This window comes from Pogona vitticeps, chromosome 3, assembly GCF_051106095.1.
Source record: "Pogona vitticeps strain Pit_001003342236 chromosome 3, PviZW2.1, whole genome shotgun sequence".
Taxonomy (NCBI): Eukaryota; Metazoa; Chordata; class Lepidosauria; order Squamata; family Agamidae; genus Pogona; species Pogona vitticeps.
This window is the reverse complement of record NC_135785.1, coordinates 41,862,098-41,880,216: the sequence shown is the minus strand read 5'-3', so window position 1 is coordinate 41,880,216 and position 18,119 is coordinate 41,862,098. Positions and strand designations below refer to the sequence as shown.

The 18,119-nt window shown below is 40.3% G+C and overlaps 1 protein-coding gene across 11 annotated transcripts in view; it reads left to right on the top strand.

Moving 5' to 3' along the window:
* Positions 1 to 18,119, top strand: part of ST6GAL1 (ST6 beta-galactoside alpha-2,6-sialyltransferase 1) — a 92,753-nt gene that overhangs the window by 11,391 nt on the left and 63,243 nt on the right. The window contains exon 1 of one of the 11 annotated variants that reach the window (XM_020811589.3): positions 78 to 6,899. The exons of 8 other annotated variants lie outside the window; for them this stretch is intronic. The gene's annotated coding sequence lies outside the window, so the exon portion shown is untranslated. Of the gene's footprint in view, positions 1 to 77; positions 6,906 to 10,621; positions 10,671 to 18,119 lie in introns of those variants that run through there. 2 more of the 11 variants (XM_020811587.3, XM_078389239.1) reach the window with 2 other exon arrangements.

Genomic DNA, 18,119 nt, shown 5'->3' with positions numbered 1-18,119 from the left:
GTCAGTTCCAACTTGACAAACACATGGCACAACAAATGCTTTTATATGTGAGTGTGAGTGTGTGTGTGTGTGTGTGTGTGTGTGTGTGTGTGTGTGTGTGTGTGTGTGTGTGTGTGTGTGTGTGTAAGCATTTGTTGTGCCATGTGTTGTCAAGTTGGAACCGACTTAATAGCAACCCTTATAGGGCTTCCATGGTAATAGTTAATACTGTAAGTTGCCTTGCATATATATATTATTGCGATTCTTTTGTGCATACTGTACATCTTCCCTTGAAAAGCAGTAGTATCGTTTTACAAGTTTTCTTTATATTTCTGTTTTTAACTACTAGTTACGGAAACAGCCAATATGTGAGTTTAGGAAGAATTCAAAAACAAATATTAAACTTCAAAGTATAAGCCATTAGCCACAACCTTATGAGTCTTCATTCCCGTTGAATGAGTTCAGTAGTTCCGGGATGCAAAGTTTGTATCTTGCAAAGGTTCCTTTGAAAATAATTTCCTCAACATTTCAAATATTTGTTTGGTGGTCCATATGATATTTTACCTGAGTCTGCAAATGTAGCACAGCTATACTGTGTTGCAATCAACTTGTATTCTTTATCAGTTCCTTTTATAATGGTTTATCTGTCACGTTCTCAGATAATGTTATCTCCCACACCAGGTCCACTTGCATTTTGATAATAACGTCATCGAGTTTTCCCCCCGTGAAGCCTTACTGCTATAGTATGTGCTGCTATCAACATTAAATAAAATTGACTATAAATGAATTAGATTTTCATTGACACCTATTAAGAGTGACAATCATATTTCACCTCAATTTTTGATATTTCCCCTTTATTTTTTTTCCATTGTTAGTGCCACATTTTTCTAGAATTCATTAACTTTTTGGCATCCTAGCCACATATGAATTAATGTTACCCCCTTTGAATGCAGCAATATTGTTGAAGAACTTAAAAACTGGGGATTGTATAAAGCTGTTCCTTCCCTTCTCACAAAGAAAGGAGCCTCCTGGAATAGGGTTAGGGTAGGAATGCTTACTGGTTTCCCTTCTGCTCAACATTTTGGACTACAGGATATGGATCTTATGGCATTTTATACCATGACAGATTGTTAGCCTTAAAGATTAGGTGCCACAAGTCGCTTTGTTATTACGACTGCTGACACTCTGGAAGTTTAATTTTTAATCTTTTCCTTGTACCAGAAATGAGTTTTATGAATGGACGTGTGTGTAACTCTTGTTGTCTTCTCCCTGATACAGGCAGGAAACCTAAAGAAACCTAAACCACAATCTAGTCCTCAACACCAACAGGAAGAAAGAGAGAGAGAGACTTTTTGACACGAATAAAGATGATTCGTGACAAATACTATAAAATAGATGATGGATAGATAGGTGGCCTACAAGGCCATCAAGTCCAACCCTCTTCTGAATGTAGGAATACAATCAAAGCATATCTGCCAGGTGGTTATCTAAGTTTTTCTTGAATGCTTCCAGACCTGGAGCATTCCACAATTGAAATAGTCAATTGTGTAAGTAGCTGCATTCCTTCCTCCCTCCCTCCCTCCCTCCCTCCCTATAAAGGTAAAGGTTCCCCTTGACAATTTTTGTCCAGTCGTGTCCGACTCTAGGGGGCGGCGCTCATCCCGCTCTTCAAGCCATAGAGCCAGCGTTTGTCCGAAGACAATCTTTCCGTGGTCACATGGCCAGTGTGATTTAGACACGGAACGCTGTTTACCTTCCCACCGAGATGGTACCTATTTATCTACTTGCATTTGCATGCTTTCGAACCGCTAGGTTGGCGGGAGCTGGGACAAGCAACGGGCGCTCACTCCGTCGCGTGGATTCGATCTTACGACTGCTTGGTCTTCTGACCCTGCAGCACAGGCTTCTGCGGTTTAGCCCACAGCGCCACCACGTCCCTTACCTACCTACCTATACTGCCCCATAAAAACAGAAGCACTATTCTGGGTGGTTTAATAATGGATTAAAACAAAATACATAAAACTAAACAAATAATTAAAAACAACATTAAAAACCCAATGGCACCAGAACAGTTTACAAAAGCAGCAGGACTGGAGATGAGCAAAATATTAACCTGGGTCCCTAAAAAGATATCTCTTAAGTTTTTGTTTGAATAATGAAAGAGAGGGAGCCAGGCATTGCTCATCTGGAAGCTGATCCCATAAATTTGGAGCCACCACAGAGAAGGCCCTGCTACTAGTGGAAGACTTTTGGAGTGGCCAACTGGAGGAACGTGATCTGGGAGGATCTGGTGGATCAGGCAGATGACATTGGGGTCAGTAACATGGTGCCATACTGGAAAGCTTTATATATATCTCCTTGGGCAAGCTCAGAAACTGTTTAAACATTTGCACAGTGGAATGATAATTGATCAATATAATTTATTACTGGATTTCAGGTATTGGCCAACATCCAGTTGCTTAGCATACTCTAACTCACTGGTTCTTAACCTTGAGTTACTCAGGGGTTTTGGACTGCAACTCCCAGAAGCCTTCACCACCAGCTGTACTGACTGGGGTTTCTGGGAGTTGAAGTTCAAAAGCATACAAGTAACAAAGGTTAAGAACCACTGCTCTAACTGTAATTTACTATGCTAAAGTAAATTACAGTTAGAGAAGGCCCATTTGTATCAATGGAACTTACAGAGGAGTTGCCTCACCAAATCCCCATTGGTTCAATGGATCTTTGTTGTTTAGTCATTAAGTCATGTCCGACTCTTCATGACCCCATGGACCAGAGCAGGCCAGGCCCGTCTGTCTTCCACTGCCTCCCAGAGTTGGGTCAAATTCATGTTGATAGTTTCAGTGACACTGTCCAACCATCTTGTCCTCTGTCATCCCCTTCTCCTCTTACCTTCACACTTTCCTAGCATTAGGGTCTTTTCCAGGGAGTCTTCTCTTCTCATGAGATGGCCAAAGGATTGGAGCCCCTCTACTGTAGTGCAATTTACTAGGCTAAAACAGTTGGATTTGGGTTGTTAGTTTAAATTCTGTAGGTTTGTTTTTGTGAACCTACTTTTATCAGCATACAGATAATGCCCTCTTAGGAGACTGTTCTCTCCCACCTCCTTTGTCATCTTTTTGGCATTTGGCAGTTTCTCAGTGGGATGATGCCTGGAGCAGGCTGCTTCACTTTACCTAAAGGAAAGGAGCAGCAACATTTGTTGTCATTGTTAGAACATTGTTAAAACCGTTCCATTATAATCTAACAAGAATTCTAACCGGAACATAACATTAATAACACATTAGCTTAATTTTCACTTCTAATTCGTGTCTGTTTCCCACCTGTAAGAGTGTTCCTATCCTCTCCATCTACAGTTGCCATGTTTTCCTTTTTTAAAAAAATCTTGAACCAGCCCTCTCTACTGTACTGTTGGTAATAAAACAGAGAAACACAGTTGTGCAGACCACTAGCAAAACTGAAAATGAGAGCTGGATAATATTTTTATTAGATTGTGTGTGTGTGTGTGGGGTCACTACTGGTGCCTTTTGCTCTCTATCCTTGCCACATGCCCCCCTGGAGGGCCTCAGGCAGGTGCAGATGTGGGATGGCAGGCCCCCGGTGGAGAAGGGATGGAGGCAGGAGATAGAGCCCAGCTGGTGAGGAGGCAGGGCCCATGGCTAGCAGACTGTTGGTGGGAATAAATGGGAAAGATGATGAAGAGGAAGAGCACCAAGTGGGACATAGACAACTGGGTCAGAGGATGAGGAGACCTGGGATGAGACTGTGAGGGACTTGAATCCATATTTTGTGTGGCTAGGAATGTGGACTATATGTATTTAGACAACCTCTGGACAGGGGTCCTTGTGGAGGTCTCTGTTGCCAGGAAGCAAGGATGCAGTGGACAAGTGCCTCTGTTTCGCCCTGGCACTGCCACCTCATCTGACCAACATACAAAGACCTCAGTGTCCAGCAGGGCACCTTGCCCTCACCCCTACCAAACGAAGGTACTGGAAACACAAGAGGCAGAAGGAATGGCGGCGGCAGCTACAGGCAGGACCTGAAAGCTACAGGCATCATTAAGCAGCCAGCAGTACAAGCCTTCCTTTAAAAGTGTGGAGTCACTTGAGACTATGTTGAAGCCCCAGCGCCACCAACAGATTTTGAGTGTTGCAGTCCCAGTGAAAGCTACATAGGGCTAGTGGAGGTAACTCGTCCCCCTAGAAAACTGTTGGGACAGGGTTCAGCTGGCTCCCTCCCACTCCTTGTACTTTGCTTCCTGATCCTAATAAAATCCAGTTCAATTAGCTCCCGGGGTTTGCAGTTTACAGAGACAATGGTTGAGGGTCCCACCCCCATGCAAAGCAGGGATGGTGGTGCTCACACAGACTTTTAAATATCTTCATAAAGTTTATGAATAACCAAGACTCTTCATCAGGTTGGTTGCTGCAGATATTGGGATTTGGGAAAGAAGCAGAAAAGTCCAAAATCATCCGGATTGGAAGTTGTAGCCATGGACCTGAAGTTCCAAAATAAAGATCACAAACTTGACAGTTTTGTGTACAGCAATAAGCCAGTGATAATGCTTATATCATTGAGAAGATCATGTGCTAATTTTGAGGAGACTAAACCTTTGGGACAAGAAGATAATGATTCTCTCTCTCTCTCTCTCTCTCTCTCTCTCTCTCTCTCTCTCTCTCTCTCTCTCTCTCTCTCATATCCCCCCCTTTTGGAATTATTTTGCCAAGAACACTTACACTGGTTACAATTTTAATGGTTGCTAACTACAGTTGTGTAAATTTGGGATGGTAAACTTTGGGCCTTCAGGTGTTTTGAACTTCAGCTCCCCAAAGCTCCAGCCCTGGTGTCCAATGATGATGAATTGTGGAAGTTGTAATCCAAATCATATGGAGGACAAAGTTTTCCCACATCTTCTCTGACTGTATTATCTATCAAGGCCACCGTTTTGCAAGTTTTATGGACCGAAAAAAGGGAAAAAAAAGAAAAAGAAAAAGAGGATGTGTGGCTCCCTTCCCCTGCTCTCCAAAATACTGTCTTTCACTTCATTTTGAAGTGTTTAGTGATAAGGCTTACCAGACTTTAATACATAATATGAGGCACACAATGTGTTGTGTTGGATAGAATGATAGACATGAAATTCCTGCAGCCCTACTAAGGTCACTATAAGTCTGTTCTGACTTTGTGGCACAGATGCACAGACAAAATATTTTCTCGATTCTGTCCACAATAACAAGCAGGCTTGGTGGCCTGAGATGGAGTTGGTGATTGCCCTTTCCTTGAAGGAAACACCTCCAGCTGCTGCTGTGCATCAGCAGCCAGGCACCAAAATTACAGGGTTGCACTGGGCTATACTGATACAGCCCTCGACAGAAATGTTTTTAATCCTGTTTTCCATGAACATCTCAAGTTAGTGTGCATTGATTGTAGCACCAACAGCCAGACACCAAAGCATGGCTGTTGGGTTATGATAGATAGCCCAACCCAACAGCTGGGCTATAATAGATAAAAACACTCTTAGTCCTGATAGAAACATTCTTAGTCCTATTTCTCTTGCATGTAGCAAGCAGGATTGAATGCATAATATACAACTATACCTCTTTGTCTGATTAAAAGAGAATATGTGGTGGGATTTTCCTGATGTGTCAGACTAATTTCTCAAGAAGATCGAACTAAGTTATAAGTTAACCATGGTCTCTTTTTTTTCTTTTGTGTATATAACCCTGAAGCTGTCCTAGTATTTGTTCTTTTTTTCTCCTTGCCCTCTTTGTTGTTTTTGGGCCAAGGTAGGCAAGATAATAGGGATATGGAGGTGGGGAAAAAGATAGACTTTCTATGATGCAATCTAATTCAATGATTGGCATGTTGCTTTGCAGAGACAGGTTGGGTTTTCTGTGGATGTTGATCACAAATGTTGGTGCTAGATATTTTGTTTTTAGGCATACTTCTAGTTAATGGTCTCATTTTATATTAAGAAAGGCAGAAAAGATACCTGCTTCATTCTCAAATGGAAGTCATATATTTGAGTCTTAGTAGGGTTGGAGTTAATTTGATCTTGATCATAATATGCACCAAGTTATTGTAATGCATCTATTAGAAGATGTTCTACCATTTGTAGTTTTGTCTAGATTAGTACCTAGATTTTTCTCATAATGCTATATTCTAATACATATGTAGATATCCTGATGATTTCCAGATGTTGTGGACTAGAACGTCCACAAGTCTCAGCCAACAGTTAGGGAGAGCAGGCGTTGCACTGTCAAATATTTGAGAGGCACCAGATTGTTAACTATCATTCTTACTATTCTGGAGCTTTTGGGATGGAGTGGGCTAGTAGAAAACTATCTGGAGATAGTAATCAATGGAGTGCATTCAAATACCTGAAATCAATTAAATAAATGTATATTGCAAACTTGCATGCATGCCTGTCTTCCACATTGATTTTAAGTGAAGACATTTACAGATGCACAAAATAATTTTAGTATGTTCCAGCCAATGTCAGGCATTTTCAAGTTCTACTCATTTTGGGTTGTGCAGTAGAAAAGAAAAGCCAAATTTCTTGCATTTAGCTTTAGCCAGTCATATAGAAAGGATCTTTAAGGAACTTCTACAGATAGCCAAACACTTTAGTTGAAGGCTTTGAACATTCAAGCCATGTGTAGGAAAATTGTAAATACAACTAAAAGAAGAAAATCTTTGATTACTTCTAGAGAGTTTGACCTTATCATCTGTACAGTAAATGAAAAAGACTAGATTTCAGTAATCTCTGGGTTTTTAGTCTAATGTTTGTGTGATCTTCATGGTAATCATTAACTACCGCCCTTCTCAGAGGTCAAAAAAAGCTTTAAATAGCAGGGGGATTTATAAAACCACTATGTAGATGTACAGCTCTCTGGTATATCAAATTGTGCAGCAAAGTCTAGGTACATGTAAGTCCAGTTGCACATTTTCCTCTTTTGTCACCCCTTTTGCTGTTTTTTTGTTTGGTGTTGGAGTGTGAACTGGTATGCTCATTGGTTCAGAGGATTGCTTCTGGGTTTTGCCTGTGCTGTAAAGTATTCTGTGCATTGAAGAATAAACCAGTTTAAAAGTAACGTTATCATAACATTAATTATAGTGTATTGACTGCTAGAGGAACAGGATGACCTTCACTTCGTCGTATTGCTGGTCTTGTCAAGGGAGCTAAGTTTAATTAAGTTCATACTTCTGTTGTCCTTTCTTCCTTGCTTTGTGTTTGGGTCAGCAGGAGTCAGCGTCTGGGATTTTCCCTTGCTTGGTGTCACTTTGTGAATGGTAGGGAGCACAAGAAGGTATCATGTAGACTGTCTTGATTACTGCCATTGGTTCCCTTTTGCTATGTAAAGCTTGGCATCCTTTTTCCTACTGGTAATGTGGGCATGATGTTGTGCAGCAATATCAGGACATCTCCTGACTATTTGAACCATAGGCACAGAAGCACTGTCTCCCACATTCAAAGATCTTTTATTTTTTTCTGAATAATGGAATATACATGCACCTGTGCAACATCATATGCTTGGGAAAAGTATGAATTCTAGTTATTATTGTAATATTTGAGAAACATGTTTGATTTATCAATAGAAGACATAATATAATATTTGTCAGCAGCTAGTTCTCTGACGTGGTCAGAGAAACACTGCAGGCATCAAGGGACAAATTTTTATTTGTGAAGAATTTAAAAGCTAAATAGAGTATTTGCATCATTTAAGGTTCCAAAGATGTCCATTGTTTGGAAAAAAAAAGATATAGGGCTATGTGCTCTTTGAGAATAAGCAGTGTTTAGAATGTGTCAGGAAAAAAAAAGACCTCCATTACTGCTAATAGGAATATTTCACCCTGCCAGCATTGTAGCCACTATGAAATAGTGGATATTTCTGCCTGTAATTATACTGGGAACAGTAATAATAAGTCTGCCCAGTATATATGCTGAGTTTCCTGTAAGGACTCTACCCACCACACTTGAAATTAGATGAACAAAAATTTGCTGTGCCCCAGCATTGCATCAAGCAAATGTCTATTTTGGTGCTTGCGGCCCCCCCACCCACCTACCCCATCACAAGCAATTAGCATTGCTACGAGACATGTGACAAGAGAAAAAAGTAATCTAGTAACACTTGTGGGTTGCATATCATCATCATTCTACCTTTCCAGGAAGCCTGTGCTGATCTGAAGGTGAGGTCATTCAAGGATATTTATCTTATCCTTCACAGACAGGGTGTCAGTTTTGTTCTCAACTTTTTCTTGAGTTCTCTTAGTTCTACAGGAGACACATCAAAATCTCCATCCACCTTGGCAACTAGCAGTTGACAATTCAGTGCTTGTTTTTTTTTTTTTCAATGTCTGATTCCCAAAAGGATAATAATTTTTATATTATGAGACAGCTCTCCCTGCCCCGTCCTTCATTTTTGGAAGCTGTTGTCAAAGCACCCATGTCAAAGACTTATTGGAAGTCCAAATGCACAGAATCAACTTTATCTCTCTTACACAAGATAAACGTGAGAATAGCCTCGTGCCTTGTTTCAGTGGAAGTGGAAAAGGAGCTTAAATTAGATTAAAAATGAGCTGTGTACTGAACACAACTTTCAATCTGCTGTGGCAAACAAATATAAATTACTCACGGCTAAGTCTCATGATGGAGTTCTCATGCTCTGCCACCACCAAACATGCATAACAGACCTATTTCTGGACACTGAGCAAATGCAGCATTGCTTGTCTAAAGCTAGTGATCTCTTGCAGTCAAAACCATTATGGAAAACTTTGGACTTTCTTTCACTTATGCAGTTGGGATTAACTGAAAAATAAAATAAAATAAGGTGAAACATGATGTGAATGCTGCAATAAAAGGCTGGATAAGTTAGAAGAAATGAAATGTTAAGTAATTTCCCTTTATGGACAACTCAGCTCTTAACACTACTTGTCTTGCATAACTTGTCCTGATCATCTCAGAGGAACAGCTTTAGCATGATTAGAAGGTCTGGAAGCCCACCATTATCTCTCCATATGCAAGATTATATTTTGCTTCCCATAGCAGTAAAATACAAGTGTAACCCAGATTCCAAGGTGCAGTGAGTAATTTACTATGGGAAGGACAGGATTCACATTTTGTTGTTCTGCTTCATCTGCTGCAAATACATCTGTCTGACACACAGAGATAAGTAAATGCAATTAACAATCATTTCCTTCCATCTGGAGTGAAAGAGTAAAAGTGCATGAGGAAGGGAAATTTCAGCAAGTGTTGGGAGGAAAGATTTCAGATATTGCCTCTTAGTGTGAAGAGGGCTCTGAGATATCACACATTTTGGGTCATCCATCCAACGCTGAAAAATTACACAAGCCACTTTGCATTGCAATTACGTGACATTGACTGAAATAAAAATGTACCCTAAAGGCAAAATGAAGTAAGTTTATTGCAGTAATTTTGTGCCAGCTATTTATTTATTTATTTATATTTGTCTGTCTGTCTGTCTGTCTTTCTGTCTGTCTGTCTGTCTGTTTGGAAAGCAGCAACTGTAGATGGGCAGTGGCTAACACTGAGGGACACTTTTGACAGCTCTTCAGGTGACAGTGTTGTAGAAATCCTGGATTGTACATTTAATTCTGTATAAATTCTTCAACAAATACAACTGTTGGGGATGAAAACATTCCATCCTTACACATGAGGATTAATCAGGTTAATGTGGATGAGAATGTGATGTGATGTTGCCTCCCTTCTCTTGTTCCCTTGAGGTGTTTGCTCATATTGGCATTGCTGATGTCACTGTAATTTCCACATTGAGTAGAATTTAACTTGACGATAAAAAAGAGGTAGTGACCGAGGGCTTTGGAAAGGGTTTTTGGACTGTCACTCTCAGGGCTGGACATACTAACTGGGAGATGCTGTCCTGAACTTACTCAGGCAGATATGGATGTCTATTTTGAAAAAAAAACTTTTAAACAGTTTTGAATGCCTGATAACAAGGTGTGCAGTGAAGAGGTCAGTTTTAAATGAATTAAAAACAAAACTAAACCAGATTAGACTATCATTCTAGGTCAAAGAAATGACCTTTGTTTAGTGAACAAGGTGTTCCATTAAAAAAAAAATTCTGTTACAGATAGATGGAATTTTGCTGAGGACAGTTTCATGCGGGTGGCAGCTACTTTGCAATAGAAAGAGTATATTGCCAAGACAAACAAGAAAAAATTCCATTCTAAATTACACTGTTGAACTCCTCCACCCCAACCCCATCCCAATTAATAAATAATATATGGATTTCATGGAGGAAATGAGTAATGCTGTTTGTCTTAGCAAACTTTTTCATTTAATTGTCACTTTAGGTTATAGAATGAAGCAATGCATCTCTTCAGAGCAAGGGTGTGCAACTTGTGACCCTCCATTGTTGAACTGCAACTCCCATGACTCCTTACTATTGTGGGAGAGTTCCACTATGGCACTTAAATTGATTTGTTTGTGCAGAATCTGGAGGTAGATGCAACTGTCAGCTGTCTTTTGCCCACATTGGATGTATTTAAAAGTCTCATGTTCTTTCCATTCAGTTCATTAAAAAAAATCCCAACATATAATTGTGTGAGGTCTTCTTATTTTTTTTTTATTTTAAATATTTTTACCCCACCTTTCTCCTTAGAAGGACCCAAGGCAGCTTACACTGTGAAAAGAAAATATTCAAAAACTGAAAACAGTAAGTACACAAATGCTTAAAAAGGAACGAATACCACAAAATTAAGACCAAAAAATAACAACGCATTTAGAGCAAACATATAAAACATAAAAATCCAAACCAAACAACGTTCTTGCTCATCTTTACTAGCCAAACTCAATAAATATAATAATTTTCAACTATGGGGAGGGCAAAACGTCCGTTCATGTGTTATCTACCAGGGTCTCTCCAACACATTTAGAGGGCAGGACCTAGTCTTTTCCTGCTTGTGTTATGTCTTCCCCGTGTGAAGATGTGTGTTTGTGGAGAGGTTGCCCTTGTATGCATGCTTGGCATGCTCACAGGAACTGTAGTTTTCCAGTGGTCTTGCTCATCAAGTTCAGAGGAGGGCAGCAACGATGTTCAGGGGACTGGAAAGAATGAAAGAAGTGAGCATGTTTAACCATGAGAAAAAAAAGACTGAGGGGAGGTACGATAGCAGTTTCCAAATACTTGAAAGGTAGTCATACAGAGGCAGGACAGGATCTGTTCTCAATCATCCCAGAGTGCAGGCCATGTAAGTAGTGGGCTCAAATTTAGGCTGAATATCAGGGAAAAACTTCTTAACTGTTTAGAGCAGTACAACAACGGAATCACTGACCTTGGGAGGTGGTGAGTGGTCCAGTCCAGGAGACATTCAAGAGAATGTCAGAAATACTTTGATTGAGTCCCCTGCATTGAACAGGAGGTTGGACTTGATGGCCTTATTAGGCCCCTTCCAGTTCAATTATTCTATGAATCTATGACGTGGAGATCCTACATACGAATTCTCTTCTGTCGTTCTCCACATGAAGGAAGCAATAGTAGAGAGCAGAGAGGCTGGGGGTCACTGCCTGCCATGTAGCTGTTAAAGTCAAGGTGCCTGCTAGGGGAAAAAATGATAACGAGCCTAATACAGCAAGGTGGGCTTGAATACCAACATGTCTACAAAACATCCCCCTCCCCCGTTTATTTGCTTAGCTTCAGTATGTTTTTAAATGTTTTTTTGATGAAAATGGAAATGAATTTTTTTTTACCATTGCAAGTGGAACTTGGGACAGATTCTGTGTTTGATGACACTCAAAAGAAGGCCCTTTCTGAATTATTTTTGAGCCAGACCAGGTGGACAGTGGATTTTTTCTTAAGCACAAAAAGGGAAGCACAATGTCTGCCCCTTAACATTTCCATAGATTTGTGATGCAATTAGAGGGAAAAGGTGAATGATCACCCTTCCCTGCTGTGGCTCACTCAAACATGTTATTTGTTCTTGTAGGGGGAAGATAAGAAAGCAAGGAATCATTTAATTAAAAGTCTGCCAGCTGGTTTGGTTGCTTTCCCAGCAGGGTAGGAAATGGTCAGTTTTAAATTAGCTTTATTTTGATGTTAATAGATCCTTGGCTAATGCCTCCACATAGCTATCCATGAGCAAGGGAAAAAAGGTTGGCAGAAAGAAACTACTGATTCTTTTGTCCTAGGGCTTTTTTTGATGTCATCCAACTGCTCTAGTAATGGCTTAATGGGTTTCTTTTTAACTTTATTTAACTTGACAGGCAGAATATTGTGTTTAAGAGAATTATGTTTGCTTGAAGTTTATAGAACAGTTACCCATCAGGTATATGCTAAATAAAAAATTATACTTCTTATGGCACATTGGGCAGGATGTATCTCTTCATAACACATATGCATATAGATCTCTTCACTTCTCAGTGTTCATGCATTTTACTTCAATGGAGGCAAAGTCAGTAGTTTTTACAAATAAATAAATGTCAGATGGCCCTTGACTGTTCTATATCCCCTTTTAAAATTAACCTTGTAATCTGGGAACTACTGGAGTGTATACCCATTTCACCCTTTTAGTTACAGCCAAAGATTTAGGTGAAGAGGGGCAATTGTGATTTTTCCAGATGTGGTTGAGCTGCACCTCTCACTAGCTTAAGGACTACATCTCCCCATATGAGTCTTCTAATCTCTTAGCATCATCACTGACTTCACAAGCATGTCAGGAGAGGATCTTTCTGCTGCTCTCAGATTGTGGAATGTTTAGGCTGCTTTTTGCCATGTACAATATGACATCTTTTCTTTACCTGCTGGCAATGTGGGCACAATATTTCATAGGATTTTGAATTGTGGATTTTAAAAAAAGAGAGAACTGAATGATATTTAGAGTGTTGCATGTAATGTGGCAGTGCAGGTATCATGGACATCTATTTTTTAATGCCCGATGTGTCACTGGTAATCTGTAATTTACTTTGTTTTTCTCAGAAAGTTGAGAAGAAAGCGTAGGAGGCAATCCTACACATTCTGGAGTATCAGTGACTCACAAAATCATCAACATATTGGCCACAAATAAACTGAAACAGATTCTTTGACAGGTGCTTTCTCAATATAGCTTGCAACTGTAGCGGTACTGAAAATTCTTTGCAGAACAAAACATACTGTTATTACTGTACACAAGCAGGTGTTTTCTCCCAACAATACATTTCTTTCTTATAGAACTCTGGTGCTTGATAATCAGATATTCAATTAATGAAAATGCTAAAACTAGACATTCATCTGATTTTCTTCTAGTATCTTAGGTGCTGCAAATAGCTCTGAATTTAATGCAGAAATTTACATTTTGTAAGATGGGGAGCCAGCTATTTCTGGTCACTGTCTGCTTCCAGTCCTTTACAGTCATGCAGCTTCAGCCTACACACCATGGATGTGGTTTGTACAAAGTTGTGTGTTCAAGCTTTGCCTCCATGTCTCCAAACATGTTGGCAACTCCCAAGTGCTGCAAGTGTTCAAAACAAAAATTGGGAGATGGAGAGGAGGTTGTAATTATGCATTGCAGAATGAGGGTTATCAGAGTTCAAGGCTGTGCAAAGTGTGCGCTTACAATGGTCCTGCAGACTTTGCTGCTCAATATTCAAGGATCCACGGGGGACCCAGGTATGCAGGGATATGGGGTGCTGTGCCTTGCACATCATGCTTGCGCAGGCAATCCTTATCCCCAGTGCATTTCTAACTCTTTCAGATGCAAGCTGTGGGGTTATTCTCTGAGTTCTCTTCCTCCTCCATGCAGCAATCACATTAGGTTCCTGCTGTGACAGAATCCTGCACACGAGGGGGGTGGAGTTGTGTGCACATGTGCGAGTGGAGTTATGCACAAGAGAGGCAGAGCCCCACCCAGCAGGGCTGAAAATTGGAGGGTACATTGGTAGTAGCTAATAGCACATCAAAGCAGTGGCATAGTAAGTTATACTGTTATTGTTAGATATAGATATGACATTCCTATCTCATTCCCCTTCTCTTGAAATTTGCTGATACTGCAGGTGGAGATTTCAGTTATCATCTCTTAGCAACTCTTCCTTTGTTTTGCAAGGTCTTGCCACCAGCATGAAGAGCTGAGAAAAATAAATCTTGTTTTCTGACACAGAACGACATCCTCCTTACATATTTTTTTAAATGAACACACTTTTCAGAATTTCAGCTAACTTTAAATAAATAAACCAGAAGAGTCGGACAGGACTAAACGACTAAACAACAACATGGCCTTTGTGCCTTCTTTTGTAGAGAAACTGGAACAACTTTGCATGGGAAATTCTTAGGGCAAGCATGTGCCGAGAATGGTTTGTGAGCCAGGGTGAGATTTCCTGCTGTATTGTTCTGTTGAACTTTCTTAATACTACGGGAGAAATTCTCATTTCCTCAGTTTAATGTAAATGTAAGGGATTAGGAACTGAGCATTGAGGCTGTTCTGTATTGGGATGGATTTCACATTTATGCCAGCCAAAATGGTGAACTATTCTTTCCCAATGGTGGAGCATCCTACATTTGTATGTACATGAATACTGTAGATTGTTTGCTTAATTTCTGTGCAGGTTGCAGAATATGAGAGGTAGCAGAAGTGTGCAGCTTCAGAATAAAGTCAAGGACAGACTGCTCAGATCTCTTATTCTGTTTGCTTAAGCTAACTTGCAGAAGAATCTGTTGAAGCTTCTCTACGGCTAATGAAGAAAGGCAAAGACAGGCAATTTAACTGAAAAGAGTGGAATGTTACCCTTGTACTGTATTGGGAACAGGAAGGAAGAACTGCTTGCATGCAACATTCTTCTTAAGGTCTGGAAAAGAGGAACCCATCAAATAAAAATAGCTAGCTCTTCCACCTGGGGTTAACATGTTCCATCCATCTGTACAACAGGAAGTAGACACAAAAGCAATGGAGTTGCCATCTCGTTGGCACTTTCAATTCCCAAACAAAAAGGAAGGGAAAATATTTTCTTACATTAGCTCAGGTGCAACTTCTGGATGAGGACCAGGGAGTGACTCACCCCAAAATTACAGGGAGAAGTACCCCCTATCTCAATGTGAGGGTTCAGGGTCTGGCTCCATTTTTTTCTGTAATAAATCAACTGATTTCCTCAGTTTAGAAATTAGTGTAACGTTTATTGGATTATTTAACAAGAAATCTATATCAACAAAGGTGTTGCAACCATTTCCTTCCTCCAACAATGGGTCGGGGTTTTCCAATCTTCAACTTTAAAGGGGTTACATCCTTGAACGTTCCAGGGTCCCGACCAGTCCAATGAAATATCTGTATTCAGTAATTGTACTGCCACCCTTTCCAGTAAGGGGACAATGTCTTCGTCCCAGTCATCCACCCAGACCTGGACTCAAGAGGGGGAATCCACCTGCCATGGTCCTCCAAGGGTTTCCTCCATTGTAGCTCCCTTATCCTTCATTCCAACCTCTCCCTCCTTTCTCTCTCAACCTTCTCCTTCTCCTCTCTTAGTTTCTTTCACCAGTCTCTTGTCTCTTCCCCCCCCCATATGAGGGTTTAGGGGTACTCTCGTGCCTTCTTCTGGCATCTGCTTCCTCCTTAGAGATTCTCAACTTCTCTACTTTCCCCGTCCAAGGATGTTCTAGCCAGATCCTCTCCCAACCTGACGGCAAATCGTCGTCACCGCTTTTTATATCCACTAGCCCCACCTCCACTTCTACCCGGGGCTTCCGCTCTACTCCCGACAGAACAGTCCTGGTTTCTTTGACCGTCACCTCCTTCAATCTTTCCTCTACAGTCCCTGGATCTGTTCCAGGTGGCTTTATCTTTCGGGGAGGGGGAGCTGCCGGTGTTTGGATTTCCTTGTCAGCAGTGGGCAGGAAGGACGGCACTCCCATGAGAGTAATCTTACTCTCATCTTCGGTCTTACACCTAATCATGAGCCACCCTTACATTTGCTATTGCTGATATGGAAGCTATCACCTGAAAGACCAATCACATAATTTGTTTTAAACTTATTTTTAATGTTGAGGATAATGTTGGATCTTTCTTTAGGTACCTTTTTACACACTAGCAGTCTCAAAACCTGGGACACTTTCATTCCTTCCTCCCATCTTGTCACCATTGCCTGTCCCTTGAAGCTGCCAATTGCCCAAGAGTGTCTCCCCCTGATAGATAATAATCACTTTTCCTTGGACTTGAGTAACTTACATTCAAACAGGAAGACATGGACAGTTTCAAATCTAACTGTTCCATTTGGTGGCAAAGTGTTTTTAAGTAACTCAAAAGCCAAAGCAGATCCTGATTGGAAAGGGGCCTAGAGGAAAAATCCAGTCCTAAAAGCATTCTTTTTTCCATAACGGTGTAAGTCAGAAATTAGAAATGAGCAATAAACTGGCCATTCTAGCTGAGATCCAGTTGTGAATATATGGATGCTGCTTTATAATGCTCCCTTCATGTTAATTTTTAAAAAAGAAAAGTGTGTTGCTTATATACCACCTAATAGTGCTTAAAACACTCTCTGGGTAGTTTACAATTAATTATGCAGACTATACATTGACACTCCAGCAAGCTAGGTACTCAATTTACTGACCATAGAAGGATGGAAGGCTAAATGAATCTCAAGCTGGCTACCTGGGACTGAACCCGGGTCAAGAGCAGAATTCTGGTTGCAGTACTTCAGTTTAACTACTGCGCCACAAGGTTCATTAACATGTATTTCTGCACTGAATGTGCACATAAAAATAGTAAATAGATGACCTCTAAGAAAGGACAAGTTATTATGGTGATGACTGCATGGAAAAGTCAAGTTCAGCTTCTCCGTTTTGGGGTCTTGATGAAACTGTTTCACTGAAACTGGTTTTTTTTTCCAAGTGGCAACTGCTTTTTCCATAAAATCTTAATTCATTGATTTTAGGTACTTCCCTGTGGGTGTGTACTTCTGTAAAAATTGTATATCATGGTATTTAACTTTAGGAGAAGTGTAGCTGAAGAGGAGAGAATGATATTTTATGTCAGTATTTTGTTTTTTACTGTGAAGGGGAGTGTGAATTTCATTAATTCTGCGATAACCGTGGCAGCTGGGAGTCTGAGTTGGTTTAGTTCTAAAAAGGAAGATTGGGATGGAAAACATTTACTGTTCTTATGATAAATAAATAATAAGAATTGTAATGATCAAGATTGTAGGGTTTTGCAACTTACTATATTATGCAACAAGATTCAGCCATTGGCTGAAATTGAGTAATAAGTCATAACTAGAGTTGGATCCTGCGGGAGAACATTTTCTGATGTTAAGTCTGCTATCCTCTATCCACTTAACTGTGATTAGACTCCATTGGGATAATGGAGCTTTATAGAATTGCCCTGTAAGTGGATGTGATTTTTTTTCACAAGCAGGAGTACAGCTGTTGGTTCTGTTTCCATCAGCTCTATTCAACTTGGCCAGTGGTATGGGAGTTTGGGATTGTCATTCAATTCCAGACATGTTCTCTAGAATTATAATTGTAGCAGCTTTATTTCCAGTTTTACTTCATTAGCCTCCTGTAATAGATTTTCCGAAAAGTGGATGCGTCACAGGTGCCTGGGAAACTACCATGGAAACTCACATGACTGATGTGCAAACTTAACTGATTTTAAGTAGATCACGTACCTGGAAGCTATCAATGTGTATGTTTGCTTGTGAGTGCTTCTTTGACCTTTTTGTAGGCTTTGCTGGTCATGACTTCTGTTTTATTTCCAAAAGATCCAGTGTTGCCAAGGAAATGGGTCACTGTAGTGTGTACAGTGGCATACTCACCAGTGCGTGCTTATATTATCTCTTCCTTCTCTTGAATAGTAAAGTTGACCAAGTTTTTTTTTGTAGTACAAGTGGACATGTTAACAGCTGCGTTGAGAACATGTGCGCTGTTTTCCTTCCTTCACAATGCCTTCTGCCTAGGATCTTTCACAGCTCGGTGGTGGAGGTCGTGAGACACAAACCAGAAAAGTGGTGAACACATTTTGAAAGTAATTCTGTAAAGTGGCCTTTGATTTTCAGGGGAGTAAGAAAAAGTTAACCTAGGAATCTTTCTTAGGGAAGTGTCAGCTGATAAAATCTGACTTGGAAATTCTCTGGACGTTTCTAAGAATCATGTCATTTGTCAGTATTTAGCACATTTCCTGAACTGTACTAGTGACATGTTTTTGAGGGG